The sequence below is a fragment of the Lagopus muta genome, chromosome Z, assembly GCF_023343835.1.
Source record: "Lagopus muta isolate bLagMut1 chromosome Z, bLagMut1 primary, whole genome shotgun sequence".
Classification (NCBI taxonomy): domain Eukaryota; kingdom Metazoa; phylum Chordata; class Aves; order Galliformes; family Phasianidae; genus Lagopus; species Lagopus muta.
Window position 1 is genome coordinate 62,532,610 of NC_064472.1, and position 16,411 is coordinate 62,549,020.

The following is a 16,411-nucleotide window of genomic DNA, read 5'->3' on the forward strand; positions in this document are numbered from 1 at the left end:
GCAAATTTTTCATCTGGAGCACCTACACTCACCAAGGAGCTAAGGTTAGGATTGGAGTACAGTGAGCACTATAAACCAAGGCTGCTCCAAACCTAATGAAATCTAGGATTTCTAAATTGTGACTTCACTAGAATTTTAATTAGGGAGTTAATTATTTCAGAAAGCTTATACAGTTTAATGTTACAAATTATTGCATTCATACTCTCATGATATTATCAATATATATTATTATGTAATACAAGTTAACCACTCTAAGCAATTTATAAATCTGCTAATTTATGAGTGATTAAATAAATATATGTATAGTGCAAAAATAAAATGATTATTAGTGTTTCAGGGAAAACATTCTTCGGAACCTTGCCTTGCACAGTATTTCATCTGTGGTCTGTCTTTCAGTGTAGGACATAGAATGACAGAGCACGATTGCTGCACAGAATGATGGACCTGTCATATTGAGAGGCTTTCTTCTAAAAGCCAAGAAATCACTTGTCAGTGTCAAGTCACCCATCCCAATGTGACATTCACATTGTGATTTGAAGCAAAGCTTGGGGCACGACAAAGCGGTATTGCACACTTGGATCCCGTAACTGAATGTGAACAAATGTAACACTCTTTTGAAAGGTATACTCTTATGAAAGGTATAGCTTTCATGATGAAATAAAAGATACCTCACCCATGAAAGGGGATTATTATCTCTGGTATAGAAGCAAGACCACATTAAAATATCCATGGTCAAGTCCATATCTTCCAATGAGAGCTTCTTTTTACTCTGGAGTATTGTTTTAGTCCTCAAAGCCCACATTTTAGTTTGAATCAGACTGTGGGAATTAGAAGTGAATCTGGTCAAATTCTCAGGGAACTTTCACTAATCTTTTTTTTTTCCTTTTTTTTTTTCCTCTAATGAAACACTTGTAACATTATTTTGTAAAAGTTAATATTTCTTGGTTTGTTTTTTTTTTTTTAAATTAGTGAAATAAATCAAGTTTTTACTACACTGTGAATGTGTTTTTTCATATCTAAAGGAGACATATTCCTAAACAGTTCAAAATATGGCATTTAAAAAAAGAAAAAAAAAAAAAAAAAAAAAAAAAAAGGCCAAGTTTTCTTGTCTTATTATTTTATCAAAATTCAAAAGAGTGAGGAAATATTTTGATTTAAAATTATAAATATTTTATCATTGAATCATTATCAATTAAGATTTTTTCAGACCTTGTGAGCCCTGATTCTTCTCATTTATATTTACGTTTGACTTCTGCAGTGAAAACATGCGCAGTATTGCAATTATTCCCTATTTACTGTTATGTGCTTACTGATGATACTACTCAGTACTGTGCAGATTTCAGTTAAAGAATGGTGGCCTACTTCCTACAGACCATCCTGCTGAAATTTAACTCATACAGTTTCTGTCCTATTTTAAGCAGCTTTAAGGGCCAGGGAGCAATCAGTACATTGCTTATACTTAGCAGTCAGCTAGCTCCAGTAAAAAAAGGAGGTGCAATTGAAAGGCACAGGTGACTGATTATTAAAAGAAGCATCTGCTTTTTAACTATAGAAATCCAAGGAGATGACAGGAGGCACATGAGAGAAGTTTGGGATGGATTTAACCCCTGTATTTGCTTTGCAAACAAGCAGAAGCTCTATTTCCATGGGTAAACACCCATCAGATGTTTCCAAGAGTGGGAAAGAATGCAAAGGCAGAACATAGTTCAAGATGTTAAGATGTCTAGAGGAGCAAATAAAAGATGCATGCCTTGGTGTTCCTGGGCAGGATGCCAATGCAGGAGGTGGTGCTGGGTTAGCTTAGGTGCTCCTAAAGGAAATGGACTATCGCTAATGACATTTCTGCAATCTAACAATTACCTTCCACTCACCAAAGAAGCAGTATAAATGATAATATCTAAAAATTTTACAAGCTCTTCAATTTTCTTCAGTTAAATATATTACCTGGTACTTTGCCACAAATCTTCCAAGACAGGTACTCTTCCACATGATGAAGAAATTTACACTGATGACTGTGTTCAGTTTGTAGATGCCTGTGTTCAGTAGGTAGATGCTTTATGTATGTGTGAATAAATTATAATCCCTTTAAAAGTCACACAGTAACAAAAAAAAAAACATGTTTCTTGCAACAATCCACAAAGAACCCTTTGGCAAAAGAACACATTAGTTCAACAGCCTCCAAGGTATTATTTGTAAAATACATCATTTCCCATATTGGGTATCACCCCCAGTTAGCTTCCCCTTGGCCAGTAATGTAACAACACTTCACATATCTCCATTTGTAATTTTCTTTTGTATACATTCTTACTCCACTTTAGCTGAGGGGAATTTAACATTTGTATTCCAAGTTCTTCCATGAAGACTTACCCTTTGATTCATATACGTTCTGACAACATACATCAAGTGCTTTATTTTAATAAGGACTGTTTTCATTACACTGTTTGGGATTTGGTGGAAGAAACACACTTGGAGAGTTGTCTACCTCTTAAAATGTAGCCAAAGGCCTTTAAGGTCCTGTTTCTTGGACCATAAAACTTGTCTGTGATGATTGAAATGAGAATTCTATTTGACCTTCTGTGACTTAATTTCACGCTTGATTTCCATTGCTGCCACTACTTTACCTCAAAGGCTGGGCTGTGTCCTTTGGACAGTGGGGGTCTGCTCAGCAGAGCTAGATGCATAGACAAGTGTCTGTTTTGCATTCAACCCCAACTTCTGCCTAAACCAATTACACAATTTTGACACAGAAGCGACCTTTGAATCTCAAAATAAAATCCATATTAGATTTCAACCTTTCTCTTGGAATCTGTGTCCAATGTGGCCATATACGGTACAACTACTATGTGCTCTTCATTCGTTCTTAAAATATCTTACCCTTCAATTTTTAGAGATGGAAAAGTTGGATAGCTTATAAAAAATATATTTAGTATCATCTAATTTTACTTATTCTTCTAATGGATATTTCTGGAAGTGTTGCTCTCAATACTGCAGTTTTACTCATGTAAACACTGATGACTCGTGTCTTGTTTTACCCATTATGTACCTGTAATCAGCACCATCTGCCATTCCACACTCTATTAAACAAATGCTTCTTGTCCTTTTTCTGAGATGGTCATAGCTGAAACAGCAACATAGAGTTAAAACACAGGAACACTATGTGCTTGCAAGTTATTAGTGCAATACCAATGTCTTCTCTTAAATCCAGGGGAAGGAATTTTGTTCCACCTGAGCTGCAGAAGGAGGAAGTTTTCTAATTTGTATCTGAAAACACTGGTGCAGAAGGCAGTGCTAAGGCTTTACTGTCAGCACTGTGAAAATCATTAGCAAGGGTCACTCTGGGTCTGACAGCATTTCAGCCCCCCGGACCTTCAGGTTTTGACACTTATGCAGCAGGGAAATGGCCAGGAATGATTCTTCATGATGGAGTATGCCATGCACTTCATCACACAAGTTATCAAGGAGACTTCCACAGACTGCAAGTCTGGGGGTTGCTACTTAGGTGTCAACTACAATTGTTATTCAAGTAGTCTGAAGAGGGAAATGGGCTTTTCCTGTTTATTTTCATGCCTTAATTTTTGGATTAATCGTGCCAGATGAGATTCACAATATTTTATCAATTAAAAAAAAAAAAAAAGATAAAAATACGATAAAATAAGATTAAAAAAAATAGATAAATATGTGAATATTTTCCTACCATGGAGTAGCACAAACAAAAGTACAGACAAAGCAGAATGAAAGATATTAAAAAAAAGATAAAAAAATGAGAAGAAAATGAAACATTGCCTACATGTTTCAAAAGACATTATTGCTTGACAATAAACACAGAGTGTAGAGCTGCCCAGAGAAGCTGGGTGCCTCATCACTGGAGGAACTAAAGGCCAGGCTGGACGGGGCCCTTGGCAGACTGAGCAGATGGGGGCAACCTGCTCATGGCAGAAGGTTGGAGCTGGGTGGGCTTTAAGGTCTCTTCCAACCCCAGTCATTCTACGATTCTGTGAATCAATGAGTCTATGATTTCTCTTCCTACAGGTTCTGGACATAAAGAGCTTCACGTTCTCCACCAATGTCTTACAACAATGCTGTGCCAGCATACAGTAGCAGGAGGTCTAATCTGAGTAACACAGCCACCTTATCACAACTGTCTTCCTTGTAGGAAGCTCTGAAGTAGGGAAGGAGTCCATGGTTATTAATGTGCCTCTGGTCCTTTGCAAACTGGAAAAAGGTAGAAGTGTTTCTACAGCTCAATAGTTTCCTGTTAGCTCAGCTGGTGAGAGCAAGCAAACCTACAACCTTATGTGGGCTCCACACTGTGGAAACCCTTCTGACTTCTGCGTAGTCAAAATCCCTTAGATCAGCTAAGCTGAAGTAAGATGATTGAAGTAAGATGATTACTTAAGTCAGCGGGACAATTCCTGTTGAGTTATGATTTCTAAAATGTGGGAAAAGGTCCATTGCTGTGGTGAACCATACTCAGCTATAGAAACAAAAATTGCTGGCATGAAAAACCATGCTTTATCTCATACATTATGATTACTTCTGTTTTCTCATCTCACATGGAACCTAATTGAAATATAAGTTCTTTCTGGGGCCTGTCTCTAATGAGGAAACACTGGCGTGAAATTTTGTTGGTATAAAATATAAATAAAATGATTATTAATTATCACAGAATTGCAGAGTCATCACAGTTGGAAAAAAACAACTAAGATCATCTAATCCTGCCATCAGTTAGATCACTATTGTATTTCACCATTATGATGAATTATATTAGAGATCAGATATTAGATGTTTAAAAATGCTACCTACATCTTCCTTTAAATTTCAGTATTGTAACTGAGGAAAAGTGATGAGCAAAAATACATTTCATTTGCCCATCAAGAAATCTTAACAATTGCATTTTACAAGTCTAATAATGCTGAATAGATCTTCTCTGACCATCACTTCAATTGTATATTGATGCCATGTGTAGAATTATAGGATCATAGCATTACCAAGTTGAAAAAGACCACCTAAATAATTTAGTCCAACTGTCCACCTACTGCCAATATTTTTCTACCAAACCATGTCCCTTAGTGCCACATCTAAACATTTCTTGAACAATTCCAGAGGTGGTGACTCAACCATTCCCTGGACAGCCTGTTTCTGTGCTTCACCACTCTTTCAGAGAAGCGGTCCAACTGCAACCTCCCCAGGCACAACTGGAGGCCATTCTCTCTTGTCCTAGCACTGCTTAAACAGGAGAAGAGGCCAGCCTCCACCTCTCCGCAACCTTCCTTCAGGTCGCTGTAGAGAGTCTATCCTGAACCTCCTCTTCTCCAGACTAAACAGTCCTAGTTTCTTCAATCATTACTCCAGACCCTTCACAGCTTTGTTACCCTTCACTGGACACACTCCAGGGCCTTGATGTCTTTCTTGTAGTGAGGGGCCCAACGTGAACACAGTACTTGAGGTGCAGCCTCACCAGAGCAGAGTACAAGGGGAAGACCGCCTCCCTGTTCCTGCTGGCCACACTATCTCTGATACAAGCCAAGATCCAGTGGATCCTTGGCCAGTTGGACACACTGCTTGCTCATGTTTAAAGAAGCACTGACCAGCACCCCCAGGTCCATTTCTTCCACACATTCCTTCAGCCACTCTGCCACAAGCCTGTAGCATTGCATGGGATTGTTGTGGCCAAACTGCAGAACCCAGTGTCTGGTTTTATTGAACTTCATCCCACTAGCCTCAGCCCAGTGATCCTGCCTGTCTAGATCCCTTTGAAAGGCCTTCCTATACTCAGGCAGATTGACACTTCCTCCTACCTTGGGGTCATCTGTAAGCTTACTGAGGATGCACTCAATACCCTTGTCCAGGTCATCAATAGAGATATTAAGTGAATAGGCCTTAGTACTAACCCCTTGGGAATACCACTCCTGTCCAGTTGCCAGCCAGATTGAACTCCATTCATAAGATTACTATATTATTACTAAAAAAAATAAAATAGTGATGGGATAATTTAACATGCATCATATTCTTTCTCCACGTTTCTCTCTCTGACATCGTGCATTTATGAAGCTTTTCTAAGCTTTTTTCTCGTTTTATAAACAGGCAGAAAATTTCATTGGATTTGGTTTGAAAATGAGCAAAAATTTATGCAGCTTAAACCAAAAAATATTTTCTTTCTGTCTCTTGGGATTCAAATTTGCAAATAAGAATGCATATCACTTAGCAAATTGTATCTTGTTATCAAATGAAGGAAGAAAGGGATTTTAGAGATCAAAGGCTGTATTTTCAAACTGCTGCCTCTTCCTCTCATACAGCTTTGGTGTTCAGACTTATGACTTCAAGACTTTGAATGAGATCCAGATATATTAAAAAATAAGGAATGGGCTGACGATGTTTGGAGGTAGCACTGAAGACATACAAAAAAAAAAAAAGATGTTACTTTTATTATTTCCACAGTGCCAGGAGCTGGCTTTTCACAGCATTTCGGATATGAAAAGTGAATAGATCCTCAATGTCTTCATTAAAGTTGACTATTTAACATGCTTGAGCCTAAGAGCCAAAATGATCCTTATCCCATATCAAAGTTAGAAGTTTCTAACTTTGATATGGGATAAGGATCATTTTGGCTCTTAGGCTCAAGCTCATTGTTTCTCACTCCTCCTCACTGGATGAAGGAAAGTGTATTACTCCCACAGATGCTGAACTCATCAGATGTTAGCACAACAGAGCTGAACACCAATTAAAACCTTTTGTACTAGTCAATATTTTTTTCCCTGATGTGACAGTCCTCTTGACTTTCCCAGCGCTCAGGTGCACAGCAAGCACTTTTCCTATGAAAGAGATCCTTTTTCTTTTTCTTTTTTTTTTTTTTTTGTTTTTGTTTTTGTTTTTTGGTTTTTTTTTCCCCTGATCTCAGCAAGGCATAGTCTACCGTTACTTGGATACTTTGGAGAACATGTTGAGTTCCCTGGGTAATCATTAAGGTATCCCAATATTCTCACTGAATAATTTACTCCCTCTTTGGATGACCTTGTTGCTTACCAGTTGTCTTGAATTATTAACTTAAGACACACAAATACAAAAGCCCTAGTATACCAGATCTTACTTCCAGTCACAATTAGATGTCAAGGCAGAGCTGGACCGTAATGCATTCTAACACTTTCAAATAAAGAAAAGACCACAGAAACCACAAGTGCTACAGAAAATAAAAGAGCCTATTTACAAGGTCAAGGCAAAGTGAATGGAATGGCCTCTCAACTTGGACTGAGAGCCCTGCTGCGAGCATTCAGGATGGATATCTGGTGTCTTTCCAGACCTCCATCTTAAGGTTACCTGACTGGTCCTATTTGCTGGAGTTTTCATTAAATTAGTCACAGAGAACAGCTATTGAAGAACTACATGGGGGTACTTCCACCCTGAGCATCCTGTGGTTCTGCAACAGTCCCTGTAAAAATCTGAACTGCCAATCCACAAAGATCAGAAAGAATTCTGCTGACAAAACAATGTTGTACAAGCACTGCTCTGAAAGAAATGCCTCCTGTTTTTTTCATGTCGGCCTAGGATGTCAGAGGTGGATATTGGTGGTCTCTACTGCAGTAGAGACTGAAATTTCCCACTAATATTTCATGATATTTCCCACAGTATTTCATTTTGTTGCCATGTGACAGATGTCAGAAGAGGAGCAGTCTACTAGAGTGGCATCTGACATGGAAGTGAGTATGAAACAAACGTGTGTCTTCAAATTCCTCCATGTGGAAAAAATGGCACCCATTGTCATTCATCGACTCTGGTTGAATTTTTATGGAAACAAAAGAGTGAGCAAGAGCACAGGGAGGCAGTGGGTGGTGCGTTTCAGGAGTGATGACAGCAACACTGGGTCACCTGCGCTGGTGAAGATGAGGGGGCATTACTTTCAAAGCAGATACTGTAGTTTATTCTTGACTCAGATAAAAGAAAAAAAGAAGTATTTGCATTAATATTTCTGAAATGCTACTTCTTTGTTCTTATACTGTCAGATGGCATTGAGCCAAACCGTTTCCTAACACAGGTTGGCATACAGTGATCATCTTGAGCATCATTGACATGTTAGCAAGTTTTAAGAATGATTTGTTAATGTAATTCCTATTTTGGAAAGAATCGGAAGGTCCTTAGGTCAGAACCTTTGAGCTGAAAGGAACCAAATTAAGGCCAAACAGCCAAACTAATGAAGACATTGTGAGCAAACCTACAAGAAGGTTTTCACTGCTTAGATCACTTAGACTTGATTCCACAGTTAAGAAAGTACTGGAAGATCTTCCTCTAACTTAAATAACCTAATATTGACAACCTACTGTTGTCTCCACAAGCTACTGATTCTGACAGTGCTAAAACTTGGTGTCAGGCTGCTTGTGCCCCTCAAATGCCTGCTGTTTGTGCAAGACACAGATGTTTACCGCTTCAGTACAGTGACACAATCAGTGACAAAATGAGTAGTCCAGATAATAGCTATTAGCAACACGGGGCTTGAATGTGTAGCTGAAACCCCCCAGAACACAAGATTTATGTATATCTTCTACTTAGCTCTACCACAGGCAGAGGTGCATGCTGAATGATTTGTCTATGTTTTCAAGGTCACACTGCTATCTTATGCATTTTAAGGTTTTAATTGAAAATCCATTCAGCAGGAGGTACTTCACTAGCATTCTTCTTCTCTCATGCATCCAACAAAGCACACAGATACATACATAAAGCCTTAGCGACTGAACACTAACCCCGGCTATTTAGACACAGAGTGCATGACATGTGGTTAGACTAAACAAACATCTTTTGGAAAACATCCACTATAAGCTTAACATCCCAAATGGCAGAGGATGTTCCAAAAACTGTGACAAAATATATCACTACTGAAAATCAGTTATCACGAAAAAAAACCTCTCCCTTGCAAAAACTCCAGATAAGTGTCCCTTTCATTTGTATTTTTTCGATTTTCCTCTTTTAACTATGGAATATTGTTACACAGTCAAATGCTTAGAAAAGGCCTTAAAGATCCTAATTGCAGGCCATAAGCAAGTTGTCTTTTAAATTTTTTCTTTGATGAGATAAATGGGTGAATTCCTTGAATTTCTCAGTATGAGATTGGTTTTATGAGCCTTGACTCATTCTCATGACTATTCTCTTCTCTTATCACTCCCTTTTTAATAATCATTCCTTAAAAAAAAAATAATCCTGTTTATTATTTGTATTCCAAAATTTGTACATTCCATCTATCTTAGTGACCTTTGTTTCTAAACTTTATTGTGACATTGGCAATAGTTTCACAAATAAATCTGGATCAAAAATATCAATTATCTACTCAGATTCAACTGAACAGAGAAAGTTCATACTACTTTCTTTCTAGCTTGATAACAGATAACATCATAGCTATGCAGCCTCCATTTTAAACCTATTACTGAAGTCTTTAGTCACCACAAATTAGAAAATATATCTGTACATGTCTGTATTTCAGTGCAGTTATTGTTGCCATAATCTTTGTTTATGACCTAGTAGATTCAAAAAGCTTCTTCAAAAAAGTTTTAATGTATGGACAAGGTAAACTCTAGAAAGATGCATGAATATGGAGTTGCCAGGAAAGGGCCTTGGTACTGAAAAATCGTGGTCTACTGAAGAGTGAAAAAAACAACTTTCTGTAGCATCTCTGGGAGCAATGGCTGGGTTTGTTGCTGTTAGCTTCTTCAGCTAAGAATACATTCACTTGGATGAAAAAATATGACAAAAACTAAAAGATGGCTGTGTTTAAAAAGCATTCATATGTACGCAGCTCTGAAAGCAATACTTCCCATTTATTTCCAAGGAAACTACAGCAGATACAAAGAGCAAAATAAAACTGATTGAGCATATTCTCAGCCACAAAATACTCTTTTTAAGTATATTCCATGAACCATGAACTATACATTTTTCCCAGTAATGAACAAGATTCTGCATGACACGTTCATAGCAATCTGCACCAGTGGAAGTGATCTGCTGTTTCACAACTACTACAGTGGCATAATTGGTAGGAAAATGTTGCCCACATGGTCTATCTTTCATCAGCCTGAACTGACAGAAGTCAGAAGGCACTGAATTTGGATTGTTTACAAAGAGCGTGGTAGGACTTTCCTGCTGAGACTGGCAATGTGTTCCATGGTCCTCAAGTTGTTATGGGACCTGGCGTTATCATATTGCAAGAGAAATTTTGTCTTCTTTTCTGGCCTGACTCTGCAAGTTCAAGCCTTCAATTCAGCCAGTGTCAGAAAGTAATGGTCAGCATTAATGGCTAGTCCCATTTCCAGGAAACCCAGAAAGGTCACACATCTTCAAATTAGTCTTTTCCTATCATAAAAGACAATGCACAACATTTTACCCAGTGGGAGATGTATCTTCAACTTTTCCTTCAATGAGGAATTCCCTAACCCTAACCCTAACCATACCGTTTTGTCAGACTGTCCCTCTGTCACAAGACAACAACATGTAACACAATACTGGTGGGAAGGGACTCTACTGTCATACCACCACCATCTGCCTCTGATATCAAGGGACAACATCATAAAATAGGAGTCATTACTTTCAGAGCAGCCCTCATATTTCTGAGGGAAATAAGGGTAATAATGAAGTCAAGCATGGTACTGTGGATTATGTCATGTTCTTTAATGTTTTCATTGCTGCTGACAATACAGAAGGTGTTCTTAAAAAAAAAAAAAAAAAAAAGACGCCAAAAAATTTGGAAGTGCATCTTGAATTTCTGTGGCAGAATATACTACAGAGCCTTTCATACCGCCTCAGACTGCTGAAATATTTGGCAGAGAAAGCAGAAGCTCACTGCAGCTGGTGATATCCTTTGATGAGATCAAGCTTCAGAAATACAGTGCTACCATTCAGTGTAGGAATTATCTCATTCATAGTTGGTGAGATATGGTATTTTCCTTGCTCTTTCTTTATTCCCTTCTCTGGAATTTTCAGAATCGCACAAATGTATCCCCTCCTACAATGCAGTGTCTCTGTTTCCTCAGACCTACACAAAAAAAAGATTTCAGCAAGGATTTGTTCCACACCTTCATTTTGTATTATCCCATCATGTTGCCAAAATTGGCAAGGGGTCTGACAATTATTTCTCTCCAGGCAAAAACTTCTTATCGCTGAAAATGAGATCCTGTGTTCTTTGGTCTATCTTCCTGTCAAAGTTGCCAAAGGCAAATATGGCACATGTGAATTTAAGCAGTTGGCTCAAACTTTCCTGTTTTGAGTTTCCTCTTTAGTCTGCACCGTGCTGGTCTCAATTATGCTAAATCTTTATATAAAGTATGACACCTTTTGATTTTCTTCTACAACCTTCTTTAAGGAAAGAAGCTGTAATAAGGGACTCTGTTTTTTTCAGTTATTTGTGCTACAGTGTTTGTACTCCACTATATGGCAAATTCATTGCAAACATTAAGCTGCTTTCATTTGAATGCAGTTTAAATAGCTAAATAGGGACCAAGCAACATCATGACAGATGGAAAGAATGATAAAATTCCTCCAAGTTTAATCAGGAGTATCTATAAAGATTTTTTTTTTTTTTTAAGGAGATTGTTCCCATAGGTAGTTTTTGAGAGAAGGTTCCTTCCTAATGAGTTCAGGCACTGCATGTGGTACTTTCTTTCTCACTTTTCAGATATTGAGATAGGTTCACTGTATGTGTGCCTAAAACAGTGTTAATTTAATGGGGTTTTTTTGTTTGTTTTATTTTCGTTGGTTTTTTGTTTTTCCTCTATTTAAAAATGAACTGTGATCGACTATCATAATCAGCATCGGTAGGATAGGTTTAATGACCTTTTTCTAGGAGGCTAAGGGAATTGACTTAGAAACTTTCAGAATCCTTAGATCTCAGAAAACTCAGTCTGTGGGTGAAACACCAGAAGAGGTGAAAAAAAAGGAAACATAAGAAGATAGGAAGAAAAGAGAGAGTTGACTGTAGGTCCTATAAACACATCAGATGAAATAGTCATACTACTTGTATCAGCTGGATGGTAGAAGAAAAACATAATCAGGCAACACAATGGTGCAGAGCAGAAACATAGATAAAAAAAAAAACAACAGCTTTTGTTGTGATTCTGTAAAGTGTGTTACTTCTATGGGAAGCCTGACTTTATAATGGCTTTATTTTGGCCACTATTAAAAAAAAAAAAAAAAAGCATTATTAAAAAAAAAAGCATTTAATACAACATTATTACAATCAAACTCCGGAAGAAAACGTTGTGGCTTCTTGAAAACTTTGTGAGACGTTGATTGTGAAGGGTATTCATCCATTCCTTGTTTAACTGAAACCATGTGGCAGACATGATTTTAATGTTTTTGACACTTAATAAGTAGATTGCAAGTATTTTCATTTGTTTGTAAATGTTCTCCGTAATGAACTAGGTGAAGGAATAAGGTACACATGCTAAATAGCCTACAAATATTTGTTGTTGAAAAGAGGTAGTTTCAAAATGATCTTGCCAGATTGGAAGGAGAAAATAAGGCCAGGAGCCACACTTTCTTTTGGCATGAATGATTACCCGAACCAATAGAAATAGAGAGCAATTGGCTGGAGAGAAAAGAGCTTCAGAATAAACTGTGGTGGCTCACAAGTCTACCATGCTTTTACAAGAAAGGACTAAAGCAGTCTAAGACATCTAATAGATATTCAACTAGAAAAACAGGTTAAATAATCTTTATAATCTACTGCCCCATGTGGAAATCTGCACCCACTTTTTTTTGCATGAAACTTCAAGAAGTGATTTAGCTGAAGTGAAATGAGGACATAGGAAAAAAGAACAATCAAAATTTTGAAAGAGAAATGACTTACAATAAATGTCTAAAATTCTGCAGAACTTTTTTTCAAGGAATGTTTGGATTTTGTGTTGAGGGATATGGTTTGGTGAGAACTATTGGCGACGAGTGGATGGTTGGACTGGATGATCTTTTAGGTCTTTTTCAACCTTGGTGTTTCTGTGATTCTGAAATTCTGTGATTCTGTGAAATATCTCTTTCTCATAATTTCCCAATAAAGACGAAGACAGAGGAAGGCCTGGAGTTGAAACAACACAAACTTGAATTTGAGATTTTCACTGAAGCAGTGAGTGATCATGATGACATTCTTCAGCAGTCCTGCATCCAATATAACCTATGTAACTGTTAAGTTTTCAAATTGTTACCCTTTACCATGTGCCTATTGTGTTGACCTCTGAGCAAGGCAAAATCTTTTACAAATAACTCTTACATATAGATAGATTGTTAACAAGTCTCCCACCTTTCTTCTTCCTACCATTCAATCCTTGGTCTTATTCTGCAGAATATTTTATATTTCTACAAGTATTTATGTGTTTGTTATAGTCAAGCGCAGCTCAAGAAATAAGCACAAGTATTCACATATATGAAATATGTTTGATGCAATGTACTCATAATTATTATTATATTTCAACGTATAATCTACAAAATATGTAAAAAATATAGCCTTGTAATTATTGCATGAAACCTCCTTTCACATTACTAAATTTCTGAATAATAGGAGCATTGATATTCATTAGTCATTGAACACATGTGCTCACAAATCCATATCATTAAAGTAACTGGAAAACTTAATATTTATATATCTATATAAATATAAATACATGCATACATATATATCCATAATTTGTTCATGTTTTGTTGTCATTTATGTTGTTTTTGTCATTCATTTATTTCTTGCATGGGTTTTTTTCCTCAGCTCCTCTTAGTGTCCTGCTGTAGAACTTGTGCTCTTTCTTCCTTGGCATATCCCCTCCTTCATTACATCACACTCAAAGAAGCTTTTAGTCTTGATCCAAGCAGACAGCCAGGCTGCAGACTTTCAGAAAAGTAACCAGCTAGAAGACCTGTCCAGAGGCTAAAGGTTTTAGACCCTAATCCTCACAAGCTTCTCCAATCTCTCATTTTGTGGGGCAGCACTTTAGTTTCACTTTTATGTTTTCAGGCTTTATTTTTCTGTGATTTGGCTAACAGATTCAGGTGCCTACTGTAGGCATCTAGCATCATCTTAGAAGTGTTCTACAGTATTCATACATCCACAAATATCCCACATGGCTTCCATCTGCCTTCCAAATAATGTAGGTCTCCCATAGGTCTTGCTTAGCGCTTGACAGCCTCAAACACGTCTCACTCAGATGTGCCTATAATAGTGTTGGAGAGAGAGCCTCAGTCATCTTAATCATTCCCAATGTCTCATATTCCTTTTAGCATACTATTAGTAGAAGAATGGATTTATTCAAACCTTATGATTTTTATTTATGTCTCATAATAAATGCAAATTCATGGTAATTTCATGAAGACTCAGTAATAAATTTCAAGAAGACTCATTAGGTACAACTAAGGTGCCATAACAGCACACAGCAGAACCACACTTATCGTCCCTCATGAAAGCCACTGTCACTAAAGAGAGGTATTTCAGCAGCTGCTCCTATCCTTCCAGACTGTCACATCTGGATGGCACAAGATGAGGCAGTGTAGATACATGAGCTGGCTCTGGAGAATTAACACAGATGCAAAAAGCTGTATGGCTGTATTATATACTGCATTATCTATGGCTGCTCTACCCTAGCTCATGTCCTGTTTCTCTTCTGCTGTAATATTTGTTGCTTCTAATCTTGAGACAGGATACTCACAGCTGGTGCAAACACTTCTAGAGCACAGACCATCAAGTCGCGTAAACATACAGAAAGTGTCTGAACTATAGGCTCTCACTGTTGGCAAGGCTTTTTCTCTTGTTCCCACGCACACTGTGAAACTATCAACAAACCATTTTAATTTGAAGCAAGTATGGCTCAACAGACTGCAGACTTCTCCTCTCTTAATATTAGATGCATTTAGTACATGCAGTGGATTAAATTACATTCCCATTGGCGCTCTCATCTGCTGAGGCTTCAACAAAGCTTTTCGCATTCCTACTAGTCAGGGAGTTACATCCTCTGACATAAAAAAATAAATAAATTGCAGAGGGCACCCTGAGGAGGACAAGTCATCACACTGTAACCTTTCCCTGACATGAGCAGTTCTGAGAAGAAATTCATCATAGCTGAGCACTTTGTAAGGGCAGGTAGAAAAAGGACAATGAGAATGGTTTTGAACTGGAAGAAGGTAGATTTAGGCTAGATATTAGGGGAAGAAATGCTTTACTGTGAATCTATTGAGACACTGGAACAAGCTGCCCAGAGAGACTGGGAATGCCCCATCCTGGAAGCATTCAAGGCTACACTCACTGGGACTTAGAGCAACTTGGTCTAGAAAGAAGTGTCCCTGCCTACAGGAGGGGGGTTGGAACTAGATGATCTTAAAGGTACCTTCTAAATCAAACCATTCAATGATTCTATGGTTCAATTCCTTGTTGCCCTCTGGCGTCAGTGCAATAGTGTCTGAAAAATGAAAATAATATGACAGGCTACACTCCTCACGGGACTTACTCCAATCAGAACAGCAGTAAATGCAAAGATTCCTCAGACATTTTAGTGGCAATGGTGAAGACATATCCTGTCTTTTGGACTCCATGGAAAAAAAATGAAATGCTGTCAGTTATTATGTAAAAAGAACTATTCTAGGTTATATCCTCCTAGATTTGATTAAAGGCAAAGACAACGCTCCATAGCAGACAGGGCAGTATAATAAATAGCTTTTTGGCTTACATCAATATTTATCATTTGAGGATTACAAGAAGTATATGCACATACTTAAGTTGTGTCTAGGTAATGACACTCAAGGAAGTCAAGGTGATTTTATTCAAAAGTAGGATGCCTATGAAGAGATACACATTTTCCTCCTACAATAAGTAAGTGCTCTCCCTACTCTGCTCCTTGTGGTGCTGTGATTCTGGAGTAAAAGTGCCTTAATTCACTGATCTTTCTCTTGTAGATTTTAGAAGTCTAAGCACTCATTTAAAATCCGAATTCATCTTAGATCTTCTAAGGTAGATAAACCCTCAGGAGCTTACACACAAAGCTAGGATTCTGAGGCTCAATGTCATACTCTCAAGAACTTACGATAATTATCTAATTCCTTCTAGGAAGAATTGTAAATATCTGCTGCACTTTTCAGTTGACAAGCACTAAATTAATTCCTATGGTTCATTATCTTGACTGAATAATAGCTGTTGATTTTAAGAATGCAGTCCTTCCACAATAGCCTCTAAAATCACAGGTCGGGTTATTCTGCTATTCAAGACCTTCACATCTGATCCCCACAAGAGATCAGCAAATAAACCTTTCACCCTCATAACACAAATCATTCTTCCAGGTCCTTCAGCAAATAGCATGATTTGATTTATAGCAGTGAAGAATATCAGGAGGGGAATCAGATGTAAAAATTGTCAACAGTAGATATTGTCACAACCAGAAGCCACTAATTGCATAGTGATAAATCTGCTTTCAGA